Genomic DNA, 22,947 nt, shown 5'->3' on the forward strand with positions numbered 1-22,947 from the left:
TACCTTGTTTGCTACATTGTCATTTTCACTGTGGGAGCTCTCTCTCCCTAAGTCATCAACTGTTGTCTGTGAGCAGAGGCCTGGAGTGACTGATCACTCACAACCCTACCTTAGTGGGAATATAAACAACTGCTACAAGCAAAAATTGAATGGGAAAAATGACCATTTCACCCATATACAGTCATCATGTATACTTGTATCTTGCTAAAACCAATTGACCATAGATGGGTGTCTTCTTGGCTCTTTCTCCTAGTCCACTGATCAAGTGGAATCTTTTGGGATTTATACACCTCAGTGCTCTCTGAGCTTCATGGATATGGCTTGGTTCCTGATATCAATATGGGAAAATTCTCAGTCATTAATGCTTCAAAGTTCCTCTGTTAGTTTTTCTTTCTTCTGGAATTTCCATGACTCATATGTGATACCTTTTGTGACTTTCCCACAGTTCTTGTATATTCTGTTTTTCAGCCTTTTTCCCTCTTTGCTTTCTAGTTTGGGAAGATTCTATCACCACATTCTCAAGCTCAGGACATTTGTCCTTAGTTGTGTACAATTTACAAATGAGCCTATCAAAATCATTCTTCATTTCTGTTAGCGTTTCTGATCTTCAACTTTTTTTTTCAATTTTTCTTAGAATTTCCATCTCTCTGCTTACATTTTCTACCTGTTTTGGCATTTGATTACTTTTTACATTTTGCACTCCACGGCATACTTCTCATGATTCCTTTAAATACTGGTCTGAAAATTCCAACATTCCTATCACATCTGGCTCTCAGTCTGAGGCTTGCTCTGTCTCTTAAGCAGTGCTCTGTTTTATTTTTTGCTTGTTAGTATACCTTGCATTTTTCTCCACATATAGACATGATGTACCAAGCAAAAATGAGCTCACATTGCGTATGTTTTTAAACTTGCTTTTGTTTCACTTAACAGCATATCTTTGAAGTTTTTCTATATTAATGTAGACCTACACTGTCATTCTATTGGTTACATGATAGTCAATCATACAAATGCATGCAAACTTATAGTACTGTTCTGCTGTTTCTGATAGAAATTAGGACAACTGTCAACATGATAAGAATATTGTTCCATTTTTCCTTGCAGTGATTGCCATATTGATATGACTATTGCCCTATGAAAATGCCATTAAATATTTTAATTACAAAAGCTGTGCATCCTTGCTGTAGAACACTGGAAATGAATTCTACCCCCAGAAATAACAACCATTGTTAATTCTGAAGCCATGTTTTAACTTTAGAGATAAGAATACTGTGGAATGGGTTGGGCATGAACAGTGACTAAGATGCCACTTGAGACACTCAAATCTCATATTAAAGTGTCTGAATTTGAGTCCCACCTCCAGTTCTGATCCAGCTTCCTGCTAATAAACACCTTAGGAGACAGCAACAGATGGCTGAAGTATTTGAATCCTTGTCACTCAGCTGGATGATTGAGTTCCAGTCTTCTGGCATAATCATTGCTGGCATTTGGAGAGTGAACAAGCAGATGGAAGATCTCTCTTCCTCTCACACTCTCTCTCGCTCTCTTCCTCTCTCTCGCTCTCACTCTCTCACTCTCTTCCCCCCTCTCTTCTCTCCCAACCTCCCTCTACTCTTTCAAATGTATTTTTAAAAATACTACCTGGTAAGTAATTAGCTTTTGTCAAACCGTGCTCTTTCGTTTGTTTTTGTTTGTTTGTTTGTTTGTTTGTTTTTTGTCCTGGAAGACATTCTGTCCCTTAATATGACTTTCATGAAAATGGATTACAAACTGATTTTACTAAGATTGCCTTGTGAGTTCTGAAGGCTCTCTTAGGTTCCCTATGCTTTACCTATATCCCACAAATGTGTTTCTTAGCAATTTGTAATAATATTTTCTTGTTTCACTCCCAGGATTAAGAAGACTCCTAAGTGACTATAAAAATTCAATACAAGCCTGTTCAAAACAAATTTCACTGTTTCAATAAAATGCCCAGTTTGTTTTTCACGAATGTGCATGGCTTGATCTGTCTTTTGCATTTATGTCCTGCTATATTTTCTTAGATTGAACATCTTAATTTCCAGACAACTACTATGATTACTTAAAGAGAATATCTCCTGCTCTAGTTCACTGGAAGCAAAGTTTAAGCAAACCCTGGTGAGGGCTGAGTCAGAAAAGGGATGTATCAGGGGTCAGTGCTGTGGCATAGTGGGTAAATACATTGCCTGCAGTACCGGCAATCCATATGGGCGTGGGTGTGAGTCTTGGCTGCTCTACTTCCAGTCCTGCTCTCTGCTATGGCCAGGGAAAGCAGCAGAAGGTGGCCCAAGTCCTTGGGCCCCTGTACTCATGTGGGAGACTGGGAAGAAGTGCCTGGCTCCTGGCCTTGGATCAGCCCAACTCAGGCCATTACAGCCAATTGGGGAGCAAACCAGCAGATGGAAGACTCTCTCTGCCTCTCCTTCTCTCTGTGCATAACTTAGAGACTTTCAAAGGAATGAATAAATCTAAAAGGGGGGGGGGGTCATGTCAGGGCCCCTGAAATGAAAGCAAAGTGGCACAGTCTTACTTCCAAAAATCCAAACTCAAAGATGCAACAGAAGTGATGAGTGGGTGTAAAAAGGAAAACAAGGGGCCTTTGCTGTGACATAGCCAATAAAGTGCCACCGCCAATGCCAGCATCCCAAATGGGTGCCAATTCTAGTCCCAGCTGCTCCACTTCAGATCCTGGACCCTGCTAATGTGCCTGCTAAAGCAGCAGAGGATGGTCCAAATCCTTGGGCCCCTTGCACCCAAGTGCGAGGCCAAGAAGAAACTCCTGGCTCCTGACTTCGGACCAGCCCAGCTCCAGCCATCTGAGCCATCTGGGGAGTGGAGCAGCAGATGGAAGATCACTCTCTCTTTCTGTCTCTTCCTCTGACTCTCTCTCTCTCTAACTCTGCTTTCAAATAAGTAAAGAAATCTTTAGACAAACAGCAGAAGAAACCCCTAGAGAATCAGAAAGTGGTTATGACTTGGTAGAGAAGGGAGAAAAGATTTTATATATAAAATAACTAGACAACCAGAAAGGGAATAAATTAAGATATCTTCCTAGATGACAAGACTAGCAAAACTCAAGTCATAGAATGAAGTGATGAATCATGTACAATTGTAAAAAACAAAGTAGTAGGATTATTATATATTCAAAACCTACTTATAAATTAGATAAGATACATAGGAAAATGGACATAGACCAATATTAGGTCAAGGTACTTTTCAAAAGCATTTGGAAGAAAGAATAGATGAAAAATACAAAAGAAATACAGGAGACATAATAATGACAACCTTCTTATAATAGGAATCCTAACAAGAGAGAAAATAGAGGAGGAGTAGCCATTGTCACAGCCATTAAGCTGCTGCTTGGGATGCCTGCATCCCACATCAGGGTCCCTTGTTCAAGTCCCAGCTACTCTTATTCCAATAGAGCTTCCTGCTAATGCACACCTTGGAAGGCAGCAGGTAATGATTAAAGTACTTGGAAGCTCAACATCTAAAAGGGAGACCTTCATTGCGCATCCACTTCCTGGATTTGACCTGGAAAATGAACCAGTGGATGGGAGATTGATTCATCTACCTACCTACCTTCCTTCCTTCTTTTCCTTCCTTCCTTTCTTTCCTTTTTCTTTCTTTCTCTCTCCTTCTGTTTCTTTCTTAATCTGTTTCTTTCTTTCTCTCTTTCTCTCGCTCTGTCCCTCCTTTTCCATTTTTAAAATCGGAACCATGATTGTGGTGTAGTGGGTTAAACCACTGCTTGTGACTCTGGCATCCCATATCAGAGCAATGGTTCAAGTCCTGGTTACTCTACTTTGGATCTAGCTTCTTGCTAATGCACCCTGGAAGGCAGGTTATGATGGCCCAAGTACTTGGTTCCCTGCCACCCTTTATAGGAGATCAGGATGGAGTTCATGACTCCTGGCCTCATTCTGGCCTCTTTCTCTCTCTCTCTCTCCCTCTCCCTCTCTCTCTCTGCTTTTCACATAAATTAATCTTTATAAAAATTATTTTAAAAAACGCATTGGAGGCACTGGTGTTGTGGTATAGTAGGCTAAGCCTCCTCCTGCGGCTTATACCATATGAGCGCTGGTTCATGTCTGGGCTGCTCCTCTGACAATCCAGCTCTAGCTATGGCCTTGGAAAGCAGAAGATGGCCCAAGTGCTTGCGCTCCTAAACCCATGTGCGAGACCTGGAAGAGGCTCCTGGCTCCTTGCTCTAGATGGACCCAGCTATGGTCATTGCAGCTATTTCTGGAGTGAACCAGCAGATAGGAATACCTTTCTCTGTCTCTGCTTTTCTCTATCTATAACTCTACCTCTCAAATAAATAAATAAAATCTTTAAAACAAGTATTGAAGGGAAAGAAGCTGAACTATGAAAAAACAGGTAAGATCTTCCAAAAGAAAGGTAAATCTTGAAATGACTGTGGAGTGATAAATAGGGTTGAGAGGGAAATATGAATACTCAGCGATACTTCAATGGAATTGAAGAAGAATTCTTAATCATGTTGACTAAGCAAAGGAAAAAAAACTTGACAAGCTTTCAAAGAGTAGCTCACCCATAAAGAATGAGATTCAGAATGCTATCAGGGTTTTCAAGAGAACCATCAGAAGCAGGAAAACAATTCTGTAGCCTTTTCAAAACACTGAAAAAAGAAATGTTAACTCTAAAATTCTATGTTAGGACTGTTAGGACTATGTTAACTGTTAGAACACAATAACTATATTCCCAGACCTCCGAGTCTGAGTAGATTATCATAAATACCCTCTTAGAGAATACTCTTGGAGTACTAATTTATTAAACAGAAACAGTTAAGAAATGCTATGAAATATAAGAGTAAGAATGATGGGGCTGGTGAATGGCCAGTTTAACAGTTTAACAGTTGGTTAAAGGCCCGGCCTGAAGTGCCGGCATCCCATATGGGTTCCAGTTCTAGACCCGACTGCTCCTCTTCCAATCCAGCTCTCTGCTATGGCCTGGCAAAGCAGAAGATGGTCCAACTCCTTGAGCCCCTACACCCACATGGGAGACCCAGAAGAAGGTGCATGTCTTTCAAAATCATAGGGAAAAAAATGATCTGTTCGAAGAAATAAAAAAGAAAAAAATACCAACTAAAGTGGAATACAAAGCTCTAACATGAAAGTGATTCATTCCTAGAAAAACAATTCTCACACTGAATTAAAATATACGACCTAGCAATACACAGTCTGGAAGAGACAAGTTTCAAAAAAGGGTAGGACAAATAAAAACAAAGGAATGGAATAAGGTAAATATGAACCAAGAAAAAAAAAAGCCAGGAGGACAACTATCATCAGACAAAAATAGATTTAAAGGCAAAATCATCATGAGGGACAATTGGGAACTGTGGATAAAAAAATGTGTAGTGATCATTAATACAGACATTTATAACAATATGACCTCACAACATATAGAGAGTAACTGACCTCTGTCCCTCACTTGATAACACTGCCTCACCTGGAGCTCTCTCAGATACACCTGTTAACTTCCATATCCTCCTTATCTCTTGGCTATAAATGACAGAGGGGAGTCCTCACTCCTGAACACTACTTCCAGACCATTCCCCTCTACTCCCCCAAAATATTCGATTTTAACTCACCTATTACAGACCGTCTACTACTTACCACTCTAGATGTTGCAGCAATACCTCCTCCTTGTTCATCACCGCTCTATCAGTCAGACGTCCCAGCAACTTCAATATTCCATAGGTCTTTCCAATACTTGGCTTCTGATATTTTCAAAATATCCTGTCCAGTGATGTAGTCTTTTAGCCATTGGTCAAAATCTTTAACTTGTCATTACAAAAACAGAGAACTGCAACCTTCCCATAGTCTCTTTCAAATGTGTTATTCTCTAAAGATCATCTGTTGATAGCTCATACCCCCAGTACCCCAACTGCAACAATTTTCTCCACAGCGACATTTACATCATTGATTCTACTGCCCTTGCACTCCCTCGCCCACTCACATCCACATGTTTGTCACTCCATTCAAATTCCATGATCAATAATTATAATGGGTCCCTTGTAAACACTTCACTCCATTGCCTTTGCTCCTGTGTTGCTTTGAGGTAGTCCATGGCTGGCTATAGTCCAGACAATATACAGTTTTCTCTGCCTACTCCATGACTGCACACTAGTGGTAGAATGTGGCTTCCATAAAACATTTGAACTTGCGGACTAGTAGTATTTTAAATAAACATTAACCTCAAATGACCCCATAATGCTGCCTGGCAACATACTTTATTATCTTATTCTGACTGTGCTTAACAGTTTTATATTCTCTCTAGTCAATAAACGTTGAACTGGAGATCAATATCCCTGATGAACATAGATGCAACAATCCTGAACAAAATACTAGCAAATCAAATCCATCAACACATCAAAAGATCATCCACCCTGACCTAGTGGCTTTATCCCAGGATGCAGGGATCATTCAACATACTCAAATCAATAAATATGATACATCACATCCTAAAAATGATATGATGGAAGTTGAGAAAGCATTTGATGAAATACAACCTTCTTTCCTGAAAAAAAAAATCTAAAAATTGGAGACAGAAGCAACATATCACAACACAATAAAGGAAATGTATGACAAACCCACAATAAGAAACATATTGAATGGGTTAATTTTGGAGCCACGTGGACTGTATTATTCAATATAGTTCTGGAAATTTTACCCAGACATGTTAGACAAGGACAAGAAATAAAATGGATATAAATTGGAAAGCAGGAAGTCAAATTATCAGTGTTTGCAGATGGCATGATCCTTTCTGAAGAAGAAACAAAAGAATCCATGAAAAGACAATTAGAACTGATAAAATAATTTGGAAAATTTAGCATATAAAAACAATACACCCCTTTTCACATTAGCTACCAAAAATTAAATATAAGGGAATAAGTTTTCCCAAGAATAGGAAAAATGAAAATTATACCGTGAAGTTATACAAGGAAAATTATTTAAAAAATTAATGAAAGTAGCAGAAGCAGACATCAAAAATGGAAAAAAATATTTCAGATTAATAGATTGGAAGAATTAATGTCATCAAAATGTCTACACTACACAAAGCAATTTACTGATTCAATGAGATCCCAATCAAAATTTCAAAGACATTCTTCACAAAGCAAAAAAAAAAAAAGATGGAAACACTTGTGACCCCAATAGCTAAAGCAATCTTAAGCAATAAATCAAAACAAGAGATACCACAATATCAGATTTCAAACATAATACTGGGATGTTATAATCAAAACATTCTGGTACTGGCCCAAAAACAGAAACATAGACTAATGGAATACAACAGAAATTAACCCATGTATCTATAACCAAGCAATCACTGGAAAATGAGCTAAAATCATTCCCTGGATAAAGGAAAATCTCTTCAACACATGGTGATGGGAAGATGGATTTCTCAATGTAGAAGTGTGAAACAAGATACCAACCTTATATCCTATACAAAAATCAAACCATGAATCAAGGACCTAAACTGAAGACCTGAAACCATCAATTTTTTTTTCTTTTCATTTTTAAAGATTTATTTATGTACTTGAAATTCAGAGTTACATAGAGAAAGAAGGAGAGGCAGGGAGAAGGAGAGGTCTTCATCCACTGGATCACTCCTCAACTGGCCACAATGACTAGAGCTGCGAAGATCAGGAGCCAGGAGCTTCTTCCATGTCTCCCACATGGGTGCAGGGGCCCAAGGACTAGGGCCATCTTCTACTGCTTTCCCAAGCCATAGCAGAGAGATGGATGGGAAGTGGAGCAGCCAGGACTCAAACTGGTACCCATATGGGATGCCAGCACTGCAGGTGGCAGTTTTACCCGCTACGCCACAGCACTGGCCCCATGAAACCACCAAATCCACATGGAAAAGCACATTTCTTTCTCCCCAACCCCCCATAAGGGCACCCTGCATCTGGTGAGAAGAAGGCACCATACTGACACCTGTGAAGGCTCACGAGGGCGCGACCAGAGGATTCTACAAGGGAAAATCTGCATTTCCCACTAAATTTGAGTGTGGCCAAGAGGGTTGAGGAGGGCAGCCAAATAGGACCTTGAGCTGCTCACATCCTCTTACCTATCACAGGCTCTGGGGTTCAAACTGCCAAGGCAGAGCACCTGTAGGTAGTTGATTCTGGAATGCCTGTGCTCTCTCTGTGGACAGTACAGGATCATGGGACTGAGAAGGGATTCTCTGAAACCCATGAATATAAGAGCATTGGTCACTGTGACTGTAGGAGATCTGTGACTTCACAGTAGGGTGTGGGGCAGGGTTGCTGGGTCTCTGGGAAATCACTGAGTCTGGCATCAGAAGCTCAGAGCTCCCTAACTGCCCATGGAAGGTCAATGCAGAGGGATCATGCTTCCACTGAAGACTGCACAGATCCTGTCTATAGTTCATGTGCCAGCATGCATGAGGGTTGTACCCAGGGTAGACTTGAATCAGGCACTGACCACCGTGGAAGAGAAAAGGTGAGGTTGTGATTACACTAGCGAATGGAATCACACTCTCCCCCTGCTGACAACAGAAGAGATCTATCATGCCAATGTGCATGTCACCTGAGATTCTTGCCTCATCCTGGAACACTGACCAGGGGCAGACACTCCACTAAGCTACAGAGGCATAGGTCAAAGATAAAATGTATCAGTGGAGAAAACTAACAAGTGTTTCCACAAATGCCTAAAAGTAAAAGCTGAAATACTAGAAATGATAGCAAGGAAGACAACATGACTCCCTCAAAGGAACACAGCAACACTTCAATATTAGAGTGTGAAGACAAAGAGATTGATGAAGTACCTAGAAAGGAGTTAAAAGAAGGATCACAGGATTTCTCAGAGGACAGGAGAAGCAAAATCATGCCTATTTGGTGCCAGTACCAGCCCGTTTGATTATAACTGCCCTGTCGTATGTCTTCAAACCTGGTATTGTGACGCCTCCAGTTTTGTTCTGTTGTTTCAGATGACTTTAGCTATCTGGGGTCTCTTGTGTTTCCATATGAATTTTAGCATATTTTTTCTAGATCTGAGAAGAATGCCATTGAAATTTTGATTGGGACCTATTTGATTCGGTAAATGCTTTTCATGGTATAGATTTAACAAATGTGCTAACAGCATACACAGGCAGAAGCCATCACTTTAATAAAATCTGGGAGGACAAGTTATTGACAGGCAGAACCATACTGGACTCCCTTGTCTCCCATCACGTTAGAAATCAATGAAAAATGCACTAGAGACTGAAGTGTAAGTCCTGAAAATAAGAAACTATTAGAAGAACACCAAAGTGACATGCTATGGGATACTGCAGTGCACAAGGATTTGTTGGATATGACCCCAAAAGCAAATGAAACAAAAGCAAAAACAGAAAAATGGGATCACATCAAACTAAAAAGTAAATGCAACAATCAACAGCCTGAAGAGAAAAACTACACAAGGCTAGAAAGTATTTTCAAACTACACATCTGATAAAGGGTTACTATCCAACATATATAAGATGCAAACAACTCAACAGCAAAAACAAAAAGGAAATAGAGACTTCTCAGAAGAAGACTTACAAACAGCCAACAGGTATATGAAAAAAAATTCAGCATCACTAGTCATGAAGGCAAAGCAAATCAAACGGCAGGGAGCTGCCACTTCAGTCCACTTACATTGGCTACTATCAAAAAGACAGCAACAACCAGTTGTGGTGAGGATATGGCAAACAAACAAAAAAAAGGAACACGTACAAACTGTTGCTGAGGAGTCAAGTTAGTACAGTCATTATGAAAACATTATGGAAGTTCCTCAAGTGATTATAAATAGAACCACTGTACAGGGAGGCAGAAATCCTACTATGTGGTACACACCCAAGGGAAATGCAGTCAGTATACCTATACACACATGATGTAACATGATGTAAATCAGTATACCTGATACATGATGTAACTCAAATGTGGACTCTACAACACTTCAGTTCATATCTGAGGAAAGAAGGCTGGCTACCGGAGGCTGAGGTTAGTAGAGGGGAAGCAGCAGTGGGGAAAGGTTGCTCAACAGGTAGTAAGTTAGAGGAGAGGAGAGAGAAGCTCTGCCACCCTACTGCACAGTAGGGTGGCTGTAGATAGTGATAGCCCACTATGTGTTTCTGAAACCTAAACATTTTCCACCCCCAAATAAATGAGAAATCTTTAAGGATACAGATATGCTTAGCTTGATATGAACATTCCACAACATATAAATGGATCAACACATCATATACGTACTTCATGGTCTACAATTCATATGTGTATGTTTAAAAAATGATTCACTCCAGGGAGGGCATTGTGGCATAGCAGGTCAAGCTACAGTGTGAAGCACCAGCCTCCCATAAGGCATGGGTTTGAGTCCCAGCTGCTCTATTTCTGATACAGTTCCCTTCTCATATGCCTGGGAAAGCAGTACAATGTGGTCCAAATATTGGGACTCTGTCACCATGTGGGAGACCTAAATGAAGTTCCTGACTCCTGGCTTTGGCCTGTCCCAGTCTCAGGCATTGCAGCCATTTGAGGAGTGAACCAGCAGATGTAAGATCTCCCTCTGTCTCTCTTCTCTCGCTTTCTGTAACTCTGACTTTCAAATAAATAAATAAATAAATAAGTAAATCTTTTGAAAAATAGACTACTTCGTGGACAGCACATATTATTTCTGCAGTATTTCTTTGCAGAGGTTTTTAATAAGGAGAATTGCAATGCCATGTGAACACTTTAACAACACACAGCATTGAGCCACAGCCCCCAGAGGTGCTGATTTACTTAGACAAGACCAGATTGGCTTTAGACATTTTTAAAGCTCACTACATCATTTGAAAGCACTTACTGTGAGGAATTTGTAAATCATTGCATGGCAAACTGAGTTTTGCATGGCTTTTCAGAAGTAAAACATCCAAGTATTCTTTTAGCAATCATGCTAAACTGGTAATAACTGAAATCAGAAGACGAATTTTATTTAACAGAAAGCTGAGGCCCCAGGATCTATTCCTTTAGTCAGCAGCAGGGAAGAAGCAGCACTGAGAGTCCTGACAGTGCCCCACATCGTCCTGGCACAGCCTTGCCAAACTGCCTGATGCTGCTGGAGTTGTGAAAATGCGGTCTGGTGGAAGGAAGCTAGTCTACAGTTACACCTGCCACCGCTGAGTCACATGGGAAATGCTTCCTAGCCTGTCTCTCCTCTCTGACAGGACAATGTCTCCTCATACAATACACACAAGCACCATCTCCTTGCTTGCAATGAGCCTGAGCTGCAAAGGATCTGATATAGAAGCCCTGGCCACTCAGGAAGTGGATGTAAAGAGAACCTGGCCCCTTCCAGCCCAATAGGGAAAGACAGCGTGAACAAGGAAAAAAGGACATGGTCCTCATCCCCAACACCATCCTGCACACTCCTCCTTCTCACCCAGTCAGGCTCAACTCCAGTGCAGCTTCAGAAATACTGAGACTCCAGCTATGCAGACACGACATGGGAGAGCGCTGAGCCTGGTGACAGATGCAGGAAGACACTTCTAGAGGACTTCAGGCCCTACAGTCCCCTAGCGAACTTTGTCATGTTTTCATAAAATATTTGTAATTTTCCGCTGGCGCCGTGGCTTAACAGGCTAATCCTCCACCTTGCGGCGCCGGCACACCGGGTTCTAGTCCCGGTTGGGGCGCCGGATTCTATCCCAGTTGCCCCTCTTCCAGGCCAGCTCTCTGCTATGGCCCAGGAAGGCAGTGGAGGATGGCCCAAGTCCTTGGGCCCTGCATCCGCATGGCAGACCAGGAGAAGCACCTGGCTCCTGGCTTCGGATCAGCGAGATGTACTGGCTGCAGCGGCTATTGGAGGGTGAACAAACGGCAAAAAGGAAGACCTTTCTCTCTGTCTCTCTCTCTCTCACTATCCACTCTGCCTGTCAAAAATAAATAAAGAAATAAATAAAAAATATTTGTAATTTTCAACATCAGTGTAGATCGGGGAGGCCAAAATTCTATCTTACATGACAGTCAATTTAGTTTCATGCATCAAAAGTCTTACAAATAAATGAGTTGGAAATTATCACCTTTAATACATTAGCCTTAGGTCGGACCTGCAGCTCACTAGGCGAATCCTCAACCTGCAGTGCCAGCACTCCAGGTTCGAGTCCCAGTTGGGGCACCGGTTCTGTCCTGGTTTCTCCTCTTCCAGTCCAGCTCTCTGCTGTAGCCCGGAAAGGCAGTAGAGGATGGTCCAAGTGCTTGGGCCCTGCACCTGCATGGGAGACCAGAAAGAAGCACCTGGCTCTGGACTTCAGATTGGCACAGCGCGCCAGCCATAGTGGCCATTTGGGGTGTGAACCAACAAAAGGAAGAAGTTTATCTCTGTCTCTCTCTCTCTCTCACTGTCTAACTTTGCCTGTCAAAAAAAAAAAAAAAATACCACATCAACCTGTAAGGTTTAAGAGGATGTTGAGTGGGACTTTCCAAGCATCCCATCATTTGTAAACAGGATCCTTTTTTTTTTTAAAGAATGATTTCTTTTTCTTTTTGTTTTTAGATTTATTTTATTTATTTGAAAGACAGAGTTACAGAGAGAGGTACAGACAGAGAGAGGTCTTACATCCACTGCTTCACTCCCCAGATGGCCGCAATGACTGGAGAGTGCACCGATCCGAAGCCAGGAGCCTCTTCTGGGACTCCCACATGGGTATAAAGGCCCAAGGACTTGAGCCATCTTCTACTGCTTTCCCAGGCGATAGCAGAGAACTGGATGGGAAGAGGAGCAGCCAGGACTAGAACTGGCACCCATATGGGATGCCGGTGCTTCAGGCCAGGGCTTTAACCCGCTGTGCCACAGCACTGGCCCCTGCAAATAAGATCTTACATCTACAGATGAAGAAGTTTAAAAAAAAAAAAAAAGTCAGCAAATAGGGCGAGGTTAGCTCATGCATTAAGAAGCTACATACAAAGATCTTCCAACTAAACACCCTACGTGCCCCTCTATACTGTCCTGTCCCTGTCACAGTCCACAAATAAGCAGACATGGTTGAGGGGAAGCCCTAGGCCTCTTGACCTAAAGGAAAGTATTGAATTTTGGGATAGTATTTCCCCTACCCCCGGTGGAATCTAAGAGAGATTAGCGGATCTGAATAAAAAAAGTGTGGAGCAGGAACTTTTACATATTGTAGTGCCTGGTGACTATCTGCTCAGCAATCCACTGTCTACAGTAACCTTGACAGAGGAAAGGAAACGGGCAAGAAGAACAAGTGTTGTCACTCCATAGATTGGCATGGAGGTAAATCCTCGGGGTCACATATTCCCATGGAGATTCTTGCCCTTCAGACCTCCACCCAAGAGGGCTGCCCCTTGAGCACACAGACAACAGCTGGGGGTATCCAAAGAGGAGTGGTTTGAAAGAAACTGATAGATCATAATTTAATTTCTTCTCCAGAAGTAGGGACAGTGCATGAGGGAGTCCAACCTCCACAGAATTCAAACTCAGGTAGCTTTGGCCTGGCAACCAGTAAATGTGATCAAGAATGACTTAACAGCTGTCAATTAAGGGACATTCCCCTGTCCCTTGTCCTCCTACTCATCCCTACAGAACCTGAAAAAGCACAGGCAAGAAACATCTGAGAGAGTGTGCCTCCTCCTGTCCTGCACACCCCAACACAAGGGACAGGGATGAGAGTAGAAACATAACAAATCTATCTCTTCCCATTTCACATTCCAAGAGACACACATCTGGCCAGTAAGAGAAGCAGATAGAGCTTTCAGTTAGATACATGGAATTTTCAAATGGTGAACTGTCAGTGACCCACAGTGAGCAGAAGGCTGTGAAGTCAGCCAAGCTATCACCAAGTGATCTGCCCCCTGGGGATGGGAGACTTCAACAAAGCACACGTGGGCACTCTGCTTGGAGAGAAACAGAATCCTTCAATCGGCACTCCTGAGAGCTATACCTGTTCAATCAACAGATTCAAGAGACCATTTGCTCCATTGTACAGATTCAGAAATTCAGGCTCAGAAAGATAAAGAAGCATTCACCAACCCACAAAGCACTGGTGGCTCCCTGGAATCCAACCTCAGACTCATGCATAGGCCACGCTTTGTACACTACACAGGATTGTTCAAGGTGGGATCCAAAGACATGTCTTCAGGGATCTGACATCCAACAAAGAACTGTTTTCAATGTTCAATCTTCATCTCCAGAGTGATCTTAAAATCCATCAGCATGGTCTTGAATAAGGGTCATCTTACAAGTGAAGGCTCTACCTCGATGGCCAAAATTTGCATTTAGAACCATACTGACATCAAGTACTGCATGCTGTAATCCTCATACGCCAGTGACCAGCAGAAAAGAACACAGGGACAGGATGCAAGTCATGTGGGCATGCCCCTGGAAAGCCAGATGATGCGCTACACACCCCGTAGCTGACTGCAGTGCAAGCACAGCAACCTGGCAGGAGAAAAGGGGGCAGGGGGCATATGGAGATAATCCCAAAGAGCAAATGCCTCCTTCACATTTGCAGCTGAAGTTGGATTTCAGCAAAACAGATATTGCTTGAGTGAATGAATTATGTTCACCCTGAAGGTCTGCATTTCATTTGCAAATTGTTTTCTTCTAGCACTGTGGAAGAGCTATAAGCACATGCCTTCACCTGACAGTTTTCATTTATACACATGTTGGTAAAATACTCAGTATCAAGGGCCTATGGAAATGTCTGTTTCAAGTATCATTCTATTACCTATGCTGGAGAAGCTCCATATTGGGCCATTCTGCTTGCGTGACCATGAGTAGGCACGTCTTGGGGTAGGCATTCGGTACAGCAGTTAACACGCTGCTTGGGATACACACATACCATAGTGGACTGCCCAGGTTTGAGTCCTGGCTCCACTTCCTAGTCCAGCTTCCTGCTAACACACATTCAGAAGACAGCATGGGATGGTTCAAGTTGTCAGATCCCTGCCATCCACATGAGAGACCCAGACTGAGATCTAAGCTCCTGAATTCACTCTGGCCTAAGCCAGGGTGTTGCAAGCACTTGGGGAATGAACCAGCATATGGTCTGTCTCTGTCTCTCTTTTTGACTTGCTTAACTTACAAATACATATAAATCATTTTTAAAAACCCATGACTTCAGATACTATTTGTTGACACAGGAAAATATTTTCAAAACAAGGTGGTACAGTCACGCTCCCACTTTGTAAAATACACACAGCACATACAGACACAGAGACAGAAGGGATGAAATACCCTAAACTCTTCACACTTTAACTTTTGTAGCAGTATTCAGGAGTCCTCTACTAACATGGCTATTTATTTTCTTGTGATCTACTGTGCTTACAATAACTTTATATTATAGGAGTAAATTTAAGCATCACCCCCACAATTTAATTTTTACATCCCATCCTGTGATCTTCCCAAATCAAGTCATTTAAAAAAAAAAGTCATGAATTCAATTCCAGCTGAAGTTCTTCTCCAAGGAAACGTAACCAATTCTAGAGTAATATTTGCTCAAAACTTAAGCACGTAAAGTATTAACCAACCAATGACTTACCGTGATTTAGGTACCCTGGCTGCAGAGAAGAACAAAGGACATGCTGCACTCCAGAACTTCTGGGCTGGAAGGGAAGCACAGTGTAACCCAAGTTACTGAGCAGTACTAACCCATAACAGCGACACAGTAGAGTACAGGAGGAGACATTTGATAATTGAAAGTGCTATACTTTTTTTTTCTTTTTTTGACAGGCAGAGTGGATAGTGAGAGAGAAAGACAGAGAGAAAGGTCTTCCTTTTTGCCATTGGTTCACCCTCCAATGGCCACTGCGGCCGGCGCATCTCGCTGATCCGAAGCCAGGAGCCAGGGGCTTCTCCTGGTCTCCCATGTGGATGCAGGGCCCAGGGACTTGGGCCATCCTCCACTGCCTTCCTGGGCCATAGCAGAGAGCTGGCCTGGAAGAGGGGCAACCAGGATAGAATCTGGCGCCCCAACCGGGATTAGAACCCGGCATGCAGGCACTGCAAGGCAGAGGATTAGCCTGTCAAGCCACGGCGCCAGCCAAAAGTACTATACTTAATATTACTCCTATCAAGCACCTTTGTATACACAATTCTCAACCCACACAGAGAGGGTAAATGGTCTAGATATACTCTTCCCTATTCTTTCCACTAAGTGCAACTGAAACCTTGGCTAGTATCTATTAAACAATCTCATACACATCCACAGCTGTAAAGGCTGAGCATGTTCCTAGACTCCCAGCCTTGGGAAGCAACCACAAGGCCCAGAGACCCCTGCTCCGTGCTGTCCAAGAAGAGATGTGACTCTGAGACATCATACTGAAGATGGACAGGGAACACCACTCACTACTGCACAATCAGGGAGACCACACAGGAAGATGGGACTCCTGTCTCCTCCCAAGGGCAACGAGGAGCTCCCTCCAATCATGAGTGTCAACAGAGGCTAAGTGGGGAGCCTGGATTTCTACCTGGCCCTGGATGTAATGAAGCTGTGCCTCCTCCCACCACAGCTGAAGCAGTATCAGAAAACAACAATAACAACAACAACAAAACAGTTAAATGTAAGATGCAAATCAGATGCAGGTTATCAAAAGAATAAAACATGTATAGATTTGAATAGAAAATAATTCATTATGCCAAGAACCAGGAATATATCAAAGGGAGTGAAAAAAAATCGACACTAAAAATGAGATGATAGGGATGCTGTAACCTGTGATAAAAATGCTTGAATGAGCACTTGCAAACATACTTTAAACAAATAAAATGGATAGCTCAACAAACAAACAAAATCACAGCCAATAAAAAGAAGATACAAGGAAAAACCAAATGGAAACTTTAGAACTGAAAAATACAACAACAAAAACAAAAAGCTCTGCAGGCTTCACCACAGAATAGAAAGGACAAAAGAAACAATGCGTTCACTTGGAGAGAGGGAGGTGGGCCAGGTCTTGCTCAATCTACTCCCACAGCCTTGTCTTTCATTAACATTCCACTCTGGACCACAGGAGCACAGTACCAGAACTGTGAGATGTCCAGCCACACCACTGACCCTAGACACATGAGGTCCTCAAACACAGGCATTCTGACAGGGGGCTGTGTATTAAAGTAACAGATGATTTGCTTGATGAACGAATGGAACAGACGAAGTTCATGATGCAATGAAGACTGAGAAATACCACAGTCAAAGAACGCAATTTACGGTAGCCAAGGAATCCCACAGTGTTGGCATGGTAATGGGCTGAAATGAGAGAGAACAGGCTGAGTGATCATCACTGTGAATGTCTATACTTTGGGGAAGGGGATGACTGAGACTGGGATCCTATAGCACCAACACTTTCACAACACCCAGAAAAACACAGGTGGCAAAAAGCCCCTAGCCCACCGCAAACTGGTCCAAATCACTAATTAATTATTTGCCCTGTGGCATCCTGGGGCCCTGAAGGCTAGGCCTCCAGGTGCCTCTTCTGGGACCTGAACCATGGTGGGCCTTCGAGAGTACTCACCCCAGAGATCACAGATTTCTAAAGACCAGGGCACCATAGCACACAAAGGAAACGTGACTTTTATACAACACCTTCTGCACCCCACACCCAGGTAAGGAGGCAGATCTGGAGTTATGCCTGGAGATTGACTGTGAAAAGGGAACCAGGCCAGAGCACTGTTCTGCAGAAATAGAACTCCTCACGCTAGTCCCAGGCTTTCTGGGGCTACTGCCCAGCCTGCCTCCACCTACCCCAAATGGACAGCAGATCTCTACCATTTGCTCCAAGACACAGGCTCCATACCAGGCATGCAAAGGAGCTATGGCTGGAGGCAGGCTGGCTGGGGATGGCAGGTCTTGGTGCTGTGGTGCAGTGCCCAGTAGACCTCCCCAAACTCACCAAAGTCATGTGAGAACTGCAGACCCAGTGCATGAGGGCCCCTATCAGCCACATCCCAGCGGACCTGAGCAGCAGGACTGAGGTCAGTTTGGTATGGAGGACATTGGAGGAGCAGAAGGAGCAGGGTGCTAAAAAGCAGCCAGGACAGCACAGGGCTCTGGAAGGAAAAGACGTGCTGCAGGTGCGGTGCCAACTGGCAGGGCGTGCACAGCATCTCAGCACACAGAGCCACCCTTTCTCAACCTGAGCACCACTTGCATTCCTCGCATTTCTCTGTTTACTACAGCCCAGAGAGGGCAGGGAAACCAGGCCAGGGATGTAAGGTCTGGCTGGCTGCCTGGAAGTGAGCACTACATGACTCAGAAATGGGCACCGCACATACATGCAATGGGCATGGACCCTGTCCTCCACCATTTCTTCAGTGGGGAGAGTGGCTCTTCTTGGATCTGAGATATTGTTCAACAGTTCCTAAATGAGGCTGCCCAGGGGGGCTGGGGTTCTGTGGCTCTGCAGACATAGGTAGAAAGTCCTTCACAAGCAGGCTGCCAGCTGTGGCTGAAAAGCTTCTTCCCTGACCTGCTGGCACCTCCCCCACTACAGCTTCTTGGGCTTGTGTGACCTTGCAGTTTCAAATCACACCTTCAAGTTAGTTGCAATCTTCCACCCAGAGCTAGCAGAGGAGGGATCTGAGCCCCTAAGGAGGATCGGGCTGCCTCTAAGAGACCTCGGTTGCCTCCATGAGCCCCAAGCCAATCAACATACAGTATGTAAACCTACCGTCCAATAGGCCAACCCATAGGATGACCCAAGAAAAACTAGTAATGCCTTAAAAACCCCAGGCAATTCCTGAAATCCAATGTCCTGTTCGGGCACTCTGCCTGGCATCCTCTTGGACCAGATGCTTTTCTTTTCCCTTGCCAACCAAAGAAGTTTCTGCTTCTTTGCAAATTGTTTCCTGGTTTTTTATTTTTGTCCTGAGCTGAGAAAAAGAAGCCCTGAAACTCGCTGCAGCAACCTCCCTGAGGTGTGCCAGCAATCTGTTTCACCAGGCCTTGGGAGACAGCCTACTGTTTACTAAAGTGGAAGAAGGGACGTCCCAGCCTGGAGGGACTGGGGACTCTGAGCCAGAGGAGCCAGCTCCTCGCTGCTCTGAAGCTGTCCGTGGAGAAGGCACACACACCTGCACCAGGTCCCGGGAACCTGCACCAGTCCTTGGGCCTCCTACCTCTCAGCCGGGTCAAGATCTCCAAACTGGGCTTTATCACTGCGCTCCTAGGACACACCTGCTCCCCCTCCCAGGGCCTGGGAGCCCCTTTTCTGCCAAGGGCCATTTGGACATTAATAGCATCCTCTGCAGGCCACACAGATTGTCAACTTGATGGAATTCTGAGCCCCAGCTGTGGCTGCCTGGGCAGCACCAGGTCACAGGATTTCATGGGCCTCAGACAGCTGTGGGCCCTGCTTCCCGCCCTAATATCACTCTTTTTTTTTTTTTTTTTTTAACACAGGCAGAGTTAGACAGTGGGAGAGTGAGTGAGAGAGAGAGAGAGAGAAAGGTCTTCCTTCTGTTGGTTCACCCCCCAAATGGCTGCTACGGCTGGCGCAACTGTGCCGATCCAAAGCCAGGAGCCAGGTGCTTCCTCCTAGTCTCCCATGCGGGTGCAGGGCCCAAGGACCTGGGCCATCCTCCACTGCCTTCCCGGGCTACAGCAGAGAGCTGGACTGGAAGAGGAGCAACTGGGACAGAATCCTGCGCCCCAACCAGAACTAGAACCCGGAGTACCGGCGCCGCAGGTGGAGGATCAGCCTATTGAGCCGCGGCGCCAGCACCCTGGGTTCTAGTCAGGGCGCCAGATTCTGTCCTGGTTGCTCCTCTTCCAGTCCAGCTCTCTGCTGTGGCCCGGAAAGGCAGTGGAGGATGGCTTGGGCCCTGCACCCGCATGGGAGACCAGGAGAAGCACCTGGCTCCTGGCTTCGGATCAGTGCGGTGCGCCGGCCGTAGCGTGCCAGCCGCAGCGGCCATTGAGGGGGTGAACCAACGGAAAAGGAAGACCTTTCTTTCTGTCTCTCTCTCTCACTGTCCACTCTGCCTGTTAAAAAAAAAAAAAAACTAAATAATAAAAAGAAGCCACTTCTAGCTATCTGGTAGGTCCCTCTCTCCTAGGCACACATACTAACAAATATAAACCCATTTATTAGTAATAAACCCAAGACCCATGGTTACTACCCCAACTCAAAGACTTGTGGGGCGTCCATCAGTCTGGTTATGAGTGAAGGTCACTGCCACGCTGCTTTCCCGGAATCCTTTAGGGGACTCCCAATGACCAGAGGTGGAGGGATGCCTGGTGGGCGGGTACTCGATTATGCAAAGTAATCAATTGCTCCAGGGCATTCAAACCCCTGGTTCATGTAGGGAGGCTTCCTGAAAGGACACCCCCGGAGAGGTGAAGACCCCAGACCACCTGGGGAAGCCCCACAGGCGCCCCTGGCAGGCGGCCCCTTCTGCAGCCCAGAGCTGTGCAGACAGCTCCAGGAACGTCCCCAGCAAGCAGAGCACCGCGGACTCCCGCGCCGCGTCCCGCCCAGCGCCTGCTTCCCCGTCCTCCCCGCCTTCCCGCTCCAGCTCCTGCCCCAAGCCAAGAGTCTCCTCACGTCTCTGAGCTGGGAATACCAAGAGAGCGAGTGGCCAGCCGCTGCTCTCCCGACTGGAAACCGGTGAGCGCGCACACCGGCACGGCCCCCGCCGATCCCACGCACGCCTCAGCGCCCAGGACTCGGCTCACCTCGGCCGGTCTGGCCCCGCGTCACCTGCAGTGCCGGCCGCCCTGCGTGCGCTGGCCAAGCCCTCCCTGCAGCCCCACCCCGACTGCCGTCCTTTACTTTTCAACGGTCGCGCGTTTCCACAGCGCTAAACAAACGGACATCGTCCACACTCTTCCCTCGCGCCGGAACGCGAGCGACAGAACAGGAGGCCCCGCCCCGTGGGCCTCGCGGCTGCCCCGCCCCTCGCGTGGGGTCCTTACCTGTCCATCACGACGAAACCGCTTCCCGCCGATGGCGCGCCCCGTCCTTCACACACAGGGAGCCGCGGGCGCCCAGTCCTCACGAGCGCTCCTGCCGGAGACCGTCCGTTCTCACCTCAGTTTCTCCCCCGTCCTCACGCAGCTCCGCGCTCACCCTCTTCAAGGCAGCACCGCTTCCAACTGTCCAGCCGCGAGGAGTCGCCAACGCGGAGCGCGCGACTGGCCACGCCCCTCGCCGCCGTGCGGCCAACGCGGAGCGCGCGCCTGGCCACGCCCCTCGCCGCCGCCCGTGCGCGCGCCTGGATTCTCAGGGGCGCGGGTTTCGGCGCGTCGGGGGCCCGGCTCTGTGGAGCTTTGGAAGCCCCGACTCCCCAGGTCTGACGCTCGGAGGCTGTGGGCTGCGCCGTGACTGGAACCCCTGGGCCTGGCGCCGCCCTTCACCCCTCCAGCCAGGGCAGAGATGCGCGACCGACCGTCCGCCCCTGAGCGCGACAGTCCCCTCACTGGATCCGCCCCGGAGCGCCCAGCGCGGAGGCCGAGCCTCGGGGGCCCTGAGTTCGGCCCCGGCCTCTAGAGCGGCAGGGCGTGAGGCCCTCGGGCCCGCGCTGCTCGCCGCGGCCGGGTGGTGCGGGAGCCCCCAGTCGCGAGGGGAGGCGCTGCCGAGGGGCCGGGTGTGCGGCGGCGTCGGGACCCGCGGAGCAGCAGCCCTGCCCCGGGGCGAGCGCGCTCGCAGACCCCCAGAGCGCCACCCAGCACCTGCACCCCGGCGGGCGCGGGCTCGGCCGCCCTCAGCCTTTCCGAGCGCCTGATTCTGGAAGCGCCGGCGGAGCGGCCTGAGCGGCCAGCGTGACTGCCCTGCCAGGGCCGGGACGCGGGGGAGAGTCGTGGGGCCCCGAGGAGGCTTCGCAGAGAGGAGCCGGTTCCCCAGGTTTCCCTGGTATTCTCTAGTAATTTGATCGTTTCACACTATAGATAAGTCTCTGATCCATTTTGAGTTCATTTTTGTGTAAGCTGTGAGGTCGGGGTCTTGTTTCATGCTTCTGCATGTGGAGATCCAATTTTACCAGCACCATTTGTTGAAGACACTGTCTTGGCTCCAATAATTGATTTTTGCTCCTTTGTCAAAGATAAGGTGGGTGTAGATATGTAGATTTGTTTCTGGGGCTTCTATTATGCTGCATTGGTCTCACGTCTGTTTTTGTGCCAGTACCAGGCTGTTTTGATTATAACTGGCCTGTAGTATGTCTTGAGGTCTGGTATTGTGATGCCTCTGGCTTTGTTTTTGTTAAGGTTGCTTTAGCTATTCAGGGTCTCTTGTGAATTTTCCACATGAATTTTAGCATCATTCTTTTCTGGATCTGAGAAGAATGTTGTTGGTATTTTGACTGGTACTTCATTGAATCTATAAATTGCTTTTGATAGTATGGACATTTTGAATATTGAGTCTTCCAGTCCATAAACATGGAAGATTTTACCACTTTTTTATGTCTTCTTCTATTTCTTTCTTTACTGTTTTGTAATTTTCATCAAACAGATCTTCTCGATGTCCTTGGTTAAATTTATTACCAGGTATTTAAATTTTGTAGCTATTGTGAATGGGATGGATCTTAGAAATTCTTTCTCAGCTATGGCATTGTTGATGTTATACAAAGGCTGTTGATTTCAGTGTGTTGATTTTATATCTTCCTACTTTACCAAACTCTTTTATGAGTTCCAATAGTCTCTCTGTGGAGTCTTTTGGGTTCCCTATATATAGAACATGTCATCAGCAAATAAAGATAGTTGGACTTCTTCTTTCTCTGTTTGTATCCCTTTGATTTCTTCTTGCCTGATGGCTCTGGTTAAAACTTTCAGGATATATTAAATAGCAGTGGTGAGTGTGGGCATCCTTATCTGGTTCTGGATCTTAATGGGAATGCCTTCAATTTTTTCCCATTCAGTAGGATGTTGGCTGTGGGTTTGTTAAAAAAATTGTTTTGATTATGTTGAGGAATGTTCTCTATACCCAATTTGCTTAATGTTGTCATC

At 45.6% G+C, this 22,947-nt stretch overlaps 1 long non-coding RNA gene across 1 annotated transcript in view; it reads right to left on the bottom strand.

Annotated features, from left to right (window-relative positions):
* Positions 1-21,102, bottom strand: part of LOC133761771 (uncharacterized) — a 43,139-nt gene extending 22,037 nt beyond the window's left edge. The window contains exons 1-3 of the long non-coding RNA XR_009866222.1: positions 20,920-21,102; positions 15,556-15,619; positions 5,652-5,774 (exon numbers count right to left, since the gene is read on the bottom strand). This is a non-coding gene — a long non-coding RNA (uncharacterized LOC133761771). The remainder of the gene's footprint in view (positions 1-5,651; positions 5,775-15,555; positions 15,620-20,919) is intronic.
* Positions 21,103-22,947: the final 1,845 nt, after the last annotated feature.

The sequence above is a fragment of the Lepus europaeus genome, chromosome 6 (assembly GCF_033115175.1).
Source record: "Lepus europaeus isolate LE1 chromosome 6, mLepTim1.pri, whole genome shotgun sequence".
In the NCBI taxonomy this organism is placed as follows: Eukaryota; Metazoa; Chordata; class Mammalia; order Lagomorpha; family Leporidae; genus Lepus; species Lepus europaeus.